Genomic DNA, 8,606 nt, shown 5'->3' with positions numbered 1-8,606 from the left:
ATATTTTGATTGCATGTGATGTTTATCCTTTATGCATCTTATTTTTCTTAGAACATCGATAGCATTATAAGTTGATCCCTTACTAGATTTCAAGGTACACGTGTTCTCCCTGAGTATGCACCGTTGCTACAGTTCGTTGTGCCGAGACACCACGTGATGATCGGGTGTGATAAGCTCTATGTTCACATACAACGGGTGCAAGCCAGTTTGCACACGCAGAATAATCAGGTTAAACTTGACGAGACTAGCATATGTAGATATGGCCTCGGAACACTGAGACCAAAAGGTCGAGCGTGAATCATATACTCCCTCCATTCCAAATTACTCGTCGTGGTTTTAGTTACTCGTCGTCATTTTAGTTCAAATTTGAACTAAAACCACGACGAGTAATTTGGAACGGAGGGAGTAGTAGATATGATCAACATAGTGATGTTCACCATTGAAAACTACTCCATCTCACATGATGATCGGACATGGTTTAGTTGATTTGGACCACATGATCACTTAGATGATTAGATGGATGTCTATCTAAGTGGGAGTTCTTAAAGTAATATGATTAATTGAACTTTAATTTATCATGAACTTAGTACCTGATAGTATTTTGCATGTCTATGTTGTTCTAGATCAATGGCCCGTGCTACTGTTCCTTTGAATTTTAATGCATTCCTAGAGAAAGCTAAGTTGAAAGATGATGGCAGCACTACATGGACCGGGTCCGTAACTTGAGGATTATCCTCATTGCTGCATAGAAGAATTACGTCATGGAAGCACCGTTAGGTGTACCACCTGCGCCCGCAACTGTAGACATTGTGAATGCCTGGCAGACGCGTGTTGATGACTACTCGATAGTTCAGTGTGCCATGCTTTACGACTTAGAATTGTAACTTCAAAGACGTTTTGAACGTCATGGAGCATATGAGATGTTCCAAGAGTTGAAGTTAGTATTTCAAGCAAATGCCCGAGTTGAGAGATATGAAGTCTTCAACAAGTTCTACAGCTGCAAAATGGAGGAGAATAATTCTGTCAGTGAACACATACTCTGTATGGGTACCATAACCACTTGACTCAGCTGGGAGTTGATCTTCCTGTTGATTGTGTCATTGACAAAGTTTCTTCAATCACTGCCACCAAGCTATAAAGGCTTCATGATGAACTATAATATGCAAGGGATGAACAAGACTATTCCCGAGATCTTCGTGATGCTAAAGGCTGCGGAGATAGAAATCAAAAAGGAGCATCAAGTGTTGATGGTCAACAAGACCACTAGTTTCAAGAAAAAGGGTGAAGGGAAGAAGGGGAACTTCAAGAAGAACGACAAAAAGGTTGCTGCTCAAGAGAAGAAACCCAAGTTTGGACCTAAGCCTGAAACTGAGTGCTTCTACTTCAAAGGGGCTGGTCACTGGAAGCGGAACTGCCCCAAGTATTTGGCGGATAAGAAGGATGGCAAAGTGAAAGGTATATTTGATATACATGTTATTGATGTGCACTTAACTAATGCTCACAGTAGCGCCTGTGTATTTGATACTTGTTCTGTTGCTCATATTTGCAACTTGAAACAGGGGCTACGGATTAAGCGAAGATTAGCTAAGGACGAGGTGACGATGCGCGTGGGAAATGGCTCCAAAGTCGATGTGATCGCGGTCGGCATGCTACCTCTACATCTACCATCGGGATTAGTTTTAGACCTGAAAAATTGTTATTTGGTGCCAGCATTGAGCATGAACATTATATCTGGATCTTGTTTAATGCGAGACGGTTATTCATTTAAATTAGAGAATAATGGTTGTTCTATTTATATGAGTAATATCTTTTATGGTCATGCACCCCAGCTGAGTGGTCTATTTTTGTTGAATCTCGATAGTAGTGATACACATATTCATAGTGTTGAAGCCAAAAGATATAAGTTTAATAATGATAGTGCAACTTATTTGTGGCACTGCCATTTGGGTCATATCGGTGTAAAGCGCATGAAGAAACTCCATACTGATGGACTTTTGGAATCACTTGATTATGAATCACTTGGTGCTTGCGAACCGTGCCTTATGGGCAAGATGACTAAAACTCCGTTCTCCGGAACAATGGAACGAGCTATTGACTTGTTGGAAATAATACATACCGATACTTGTTGGAAATAATACAATGGAACGAGTATTGAGGATCATGGTGGGTATCATTATTTTCTTACCTTCACAGATGATTTGAGCAGATATGGTTATATCTACTTAATGAAGCGTAAGTTTGAAACATTTGAAAAGTTCAAACAATTTCAGAGTGAAGTGGAAAATCATCGTAACAAGAAAATAAATTTTATACGATCTGATCGTGGAGGAGAATATTTGAGTTACGAGTTTGGTCTTCATTTGAAACAACATGGGATAGTTCCACAATTAACGCCACCTGGAACACCACAGCGAAATGGTGTGTTCTAACAACGTAACTGTACATTTTGGATATGGTGCGATCTATGATGTCTCTTACTGATTTACCGCTATTGTTTTGGGGTTATGCTTTAGAGACGGCTGCATTCACTTCAAATAGGGCACCATTAAAATCTGTTGAGATGACGCCTTATGAACTGTGGTTTGGCAAAAAACCAAAGTTGTCTTTTCTTAAAGTTTGGGGCTGTGATACTTATGTGAAAAAGCTTCAACCTAATAAGCTCGAACCCAATTCGGAGAGGTGCGTCTTCATAGGATACCCAAAGGAAACTGTTGGGTACACCTTCTATCACAGATCCGAAGGCAAAATCTTTGTTGCTAAGAATGGATCCTTTCTAGAGAAGGAGTTTCTCTCGAAAGAAGTGAGTGGGAGGAAACTAGAACTTGATGAGGTAGTTGTACCTTCTCACTTATTGGAAAGTAGTTCATCACAGAAATCAAATCCCGTGATTCCTACACCAATTCGTGAGGAAGTTAATGATGATGATCATGAAGCTTCAGATCAAGTAACTACTGAACCTCGTAGGTCTTCGAGAGTAAGATCCGCACCAGAGTGGTACGGTAATCCTGTTTTGGAAGTCATGTTACTAGACCATGACGAACCTACGAACTATGAGGAAGCGATGATGAGCCTAGATTCCATGAAATGGCTTGAATCCATGAAATCTGAGATGGGATCCATGTATGAGAACAAAGTGTGGACTTTGGTGGACTTGCCCCATGATCGGCAAGCCATAGAAAATAAATGGATCTTTAAAAGAAGACTAACGCAGACGGTAATGTTACTGTTTACAAAGCTCGACTTGTTGCAAAAGGTTTTCGACAAGTTCAAGGAGTTGACTACGATGAGACTTTCTCACCCGCAGTGATGCTTAAGTCTGTCCGAATCATTTTAGCAATTGCTGCATTTTATGATTATGAAATTTGGCAAATGGATGTCAAAACTACATTCCTGAATGGATTTCTGGAAGAAGAGTTGTATATGATGCAACGGGAAGGTTTTGTCGATCCAAAGGGTGCTAACAAAGTGTGGAAGCTCCAATGATCCATTTATGGACTGGTGCAAGCCTCTCGGAGTTGGAATAAATGCTTTGATAGTGTGATCAAAGCATATGGTTTTATACAGACTTTTGGAGAAGACTGTATTTACAAGAAAGTGAGTGGGAGCTCTGTAGCATTTCTAATCTTATATGTAGATGACATATTGTTGATTGGAAATGATATAGAATTTCTGGATAGCATAAAGGGATACCTGGATAAGAGTTTTTCTATGAAATACATCGGAGAAGCTGCTTACATATTGGGCATCAAGATCTATAGAGATAGATCAAGACGCTTAATTGGACTTTCACAAAGCACATACCTTGATAAAGTTTTGAAGAAGTTAAAAATGGATCAGTCAAAGAAAGGGTTTTTGCCTGTGTTACAAGGTGTGAAGTTGAGTCAGACTCAATGTCCGACCACTACAGAAGATAGAGAGAAAATGAAGGTCATTCCCTATGCTTCAGCCATAGGTTCTATCATGTATGCAATGCTGTGTACCAGACCCGATGTATGTTTTGCTATAAGCATAGTAGGGAGGTACCAAAGTAATCCCGGAGTGGAGCAATGGACAGCGGTCAAGAACATCCTGAAATACCTGAAAAGGACTAAGGATATGTTTCTCGTTTATGGAGGTGAAAAATAGCTCGTCGTAAATAGTTACGTCGATGCAAGCTTTGACACTGATCCGGATGACTCTAAGTCACAAACCGGATACGTATTTTTATTGAATGGAGGAGCTGTCGGTTGGTGCAGTTCCAAGCAGGGCGCCGTGGCGGGATCTACGTGTGAAGTGGAGTAGATTGCTGCTTCGGAAGAAGCAAATGAAGGAGTTTGGATGAAGGAGTTCATATCCGATCTAGGTGTCATACCTAGTGCATCGGGTCCAATGAAAATCTTTTATGACAATACTGGTGCAATTGCCTTGGCCAAAGGAATCCAGATTTCACAAGAGAACCAAGCACATAAAGAGATGCTTCAATTCCATCCGTCATGAAGTGTTGGAAGGGGACATAGGGATTTGCAAGATACACATGGATCTGAATGTTGCAGACCCATTGACATAGCCTCTTCCACGAGCAAAACATGATCAGCACCAAAGCTCCATGGGTGTTAGAGTCATTACTATGTAATCTATATTATTGACTCTAGTGCAAGTGGGAGACTGAAGGAAATATGCCCTAGAGGCAATAATAAAGTTATTATTTATTTCCTTAATTCATGATAAATGTTTATTATTCATGCTAGAATTGTATTAACCGGAAACTTAGTACATGTGTGAATACATAGACAAAACATATAGTCCCTAGTATGCCTCTACTTGACTAGCTCGTTAATCAACTTGATCAACTTGTGTGTCTATGGTGTGCCCCCCTCCCCCTTATATAAAGGAGTGGAGGAGGGGGCTGGCCGGCCTCAAGGAGCGCGCCCTAAGGGGGGAATCCTACTCGAAGTAGGAGTAGGTCCAACTAGGAGGGGAAGGAAGGAGGGGAAGGAGAGAAGGAAAGGGGCCTGCCCCTAGTCCAATTCGATTTGGGCTATGGGGAGCACGGGCCCCACCTTGGCCTGCCTCCTCTCTTCCACCACTTGGTCCATGAGGCCCAATAACCCCCCGGGGGGTTCCGGTAACCCCCGGTACTCCGGTTTTATCCGAAACTTCTCCGGAACACTTCCGGTGTCTGAACATAGCCGTCCAATATATCAATCTTTATGTCTCGACCATTTTGAGACTCCTCGTCATGTCTGTGATCACATCCAGGACTCCGAACAACCTTCGGTACATCATATCATATAAACTCATAATACCAATTGTCATCGAACGTTAAGCGTGCGGACCCTACAGGTTCGAGAACTATGTAGACATGACCGAGACACGTCTCCGGTCAATAACCAATAGAGGAACATCGATGCTCATATTGGTTCCTACATATTCTACGAAGATCTTTATCGGTCAAACCGCATAACAACATACATTGTTCCCTTTGTCATTGGTATGTTACTTGCTCGAGATTCAATCATCGGTATTATCATACCTAGTTCAATCTCATTACTGGCAAGTCTCTTTACTCGTTCCGTAATACTTCATCCCGCAACTAACTCATTAGTCACAATGCTTGCAAGGCTTATAGTGATGAGTATTACCGAGAGGGCCCAGAGATACCTCTCCGAAACACGGAGTGACCAATCCTAATCTCGATTTATGCCAACCCAACAAATACCTTCGGAGACACCTGTAGAGCACCTTTATAATCACCCATTTATTTTGTGATGTTTGGTAGCACACAAAGTGTTCCTCCGGTATTTGGGAGTTGCATAATCTCATAGTCTGAGGAACTTGTATAAGTCATGAAGAAAGCAGTAGCAATGAAACTGATACGATCATAATGCTAAGCTAACGGATGGGTCATGTCTATCACATCATTCTCCTAATGATGTGATCTCGTTCATCAAATGACAACACATGTCTATGGTTAGGAAACATAACCATCTTCGATTAGCGAGCTAGTCAAGTAGAGGCATACTAGGGACTATATGTTTTGTCTATGTATTCACACATGTACTAAGTTTCTGGTTAACACAATTCTAGCATGAATAATAAACATTTACCATGATATAAGGAAATAAATAATAACTTTATTATTGCCTCTAGGGGATATTTCCTTCAGTCTCCCACTTGCACTAGAGTCAATATTCTAGTTCACATCGCCATGTGATTTAACACCAATAGTTCACATCTGTATGTGATTAACACCCATAGTTCACATCACCATGTGACCAACACCCAAAGGGTTTACTAGAATCAATAATCCAGTTCAAATCACTATGTGATTAACACCCAAAGAGTACTAAGGTGTGATCATGTTTTGCTTGTGAGAGAAGTTTAGTCAATGGGTCTGTCACATTCAGAGCCGTATGTATTTTGCAAATATTCTATGTCTACAATGCTCTGCATGGAGCTACTCTAGCTAATTGCTCCCACTTTCAATATGTATCCAGATTGAGACTTAGAGTCATCTGGATTGGTGTAAAAGCTTGCATTAACGTAACTCTTTACGATGAACTCTTTTATCACCTCCATAACCGAGGAATATTTCCTTAGTCCTCACTAAGGATAATTTTGACCGCTGTCCAGTGATCTACTCTTAGATCACTATTGTACCCCCTTGCGAAACTCATGGCAAGGTGGACAATAGGTCTGGTACACAGCACAACATACTTTATAGAACCTATGACTGTGGCATAGGGAATGACTTTCATTCTCTTTCTATCTTCTACCGTGGTCGGGATTTGAGTCTTACTCAACTTTACACCTTGTAATATAGGCAAGAACTTCTTTGACTGATCCATTTGAACTCTTTCAAAAAACTTGTCAAGGTATGTATTCATTGAAAAATATTATCAAGCGTCTTGATCTATCTCTATAGATCTTGATGCCCAATATATAAGCAACTTCACTGAGGTATCTCTTTGAAAAAATCCTTTCAAACTCTCCTTTATGCTTTCCAGAAAATTCTACATCATTTCCGATCAACAATATGTCATTCACATATACTTATCAGAAAGGCTGTAGTGCTCCCACTCACTTTCTTGTAAATACAGGCTTCACTGCAAGTCTGTATAAAACTAATGCTTTGATCAACTCATCAAAGTGTATATTCCAACTCCGAGATGCTTGCACCAATCCATAGATGGATTGCTGGAGCTTGCACACCTTGTTAGTATCTTTAGGATTGACAAAACCTTCTGGTTGCATCATATACAACTCTTCTTTAAGAAATATCCATTTAAGGAATGCAGTTTTGACATCCATTTGCTAGAAAATATGGCAACTGCTAACATGATTCGAACAGATTTAAGAATCGCTATAGTTGAGAAAATCTCATTGTAGTCAACACCTTGAACTTGTCAAAAACCTTTTTGCGACAAGTCGAGCTTTATAGATAGTAATACTACTATCAGTGTCCGTCTTCCTCTTGAAGATCCATTTATTTAATATGGCTTGCCGATCATCGGGCAAGTCCACCAAAGTCCACACTTTGTTCTTATACATGGATCTCATCTCAGATTTCATGGCCTCAAGCCATCTCGCGGAATCTGGGCTCATCATCGCTTCCTCATAGTTCGTAGGTTCATCATGGTCTGGTAACATGACTTCCAGAACAATATTACCGTACCACTTTGGTGCGGAACATAATCTGGAAGACCTACGAGGTTCTGTAGTAACTTGATCTGAAGTTTCATGATCATCGTCATTAGCTTCCTCACTAATTGATGTAGGAATCACTGGAACCGATTTTTGTGATGAACTACTTTCCAATTCGGGAGAAGGTACAATTATCTCAGCAAGCTCTACTTTCCTCCCACTCACTTTTTCGAGAGAAACTCCTTCTCTAGAAAGGATCCATTCTTAGCAACGAATATCTTGCCTTTGGATCTGTGATAGAAGGTGTACCCAATAGTTTCTTTTGGGTATCTTATGAAGATGCACTTCTCCGATTTGGGTTCAAGCTTATCAGGTTGAAGCTTTTTCACATAAGCATCACAACCCAAAACATTAAGAAACGACAACTTTGGTTTCTTGCCAAACCACAATTTCATAAGGCGTCGTCTCAATGGATTTTGATGGTGCCCTGTTTAACGTGAATGTAGCTGTCTCTAATGCATAACCCCAAAACGATAGTGGTAAATCGGTAAGAGACATCATAGATCACACCATATCCAATAAAGTGTGGTTACGATGTTTGGACACACCATTAGGCTGTGGTGTTACAGGTGGCGTGAGCTGTGAAACTATTCCACGTTGTTTTAAATGATGGACAAACTCGTAACTCAAATATTCTCCTCCTTTATTTTCTTTTTACGATGATTCTCAACTTCACTCTGAAATTCTTTGAACTTTTGAAATGTTTTAGACTTGTGTTTCATTAAGTACATATACCCATATTTGCCCAAATCATCTGTGAAGGCCAGAAAATAACGATACCTACCACGAGCATCAACACTCATTGGACCGCATACATCGGAATGTATTAATTCCAATAAGTCATTAGCTTGTTCCATTGTTCCAATGAACGGAGTTTTAGTCATCTTGCCCATGAGTCACGGTTCGCAAGCACCAAGTGATTC

This window comes from Triticum aestivum, chromosome 5B (assembly GCF_018294505.1).
Source record: "Triticum aestivum cultivar Chinese Spring chromosome 5B, IWGSC CS RefSeq v2.1, whole genome shotgun sequence".
NCBI lineage: Eukaryota > Viridiplantae > Streptophyta > Magnoliopsida > Poales > Poaceae > Triticum > Triticum aestivum.
The sequence above is the reverse complement of the archived record's forward strand: the minus strand, read 5'-3'. Positions refer to the sequence as shown.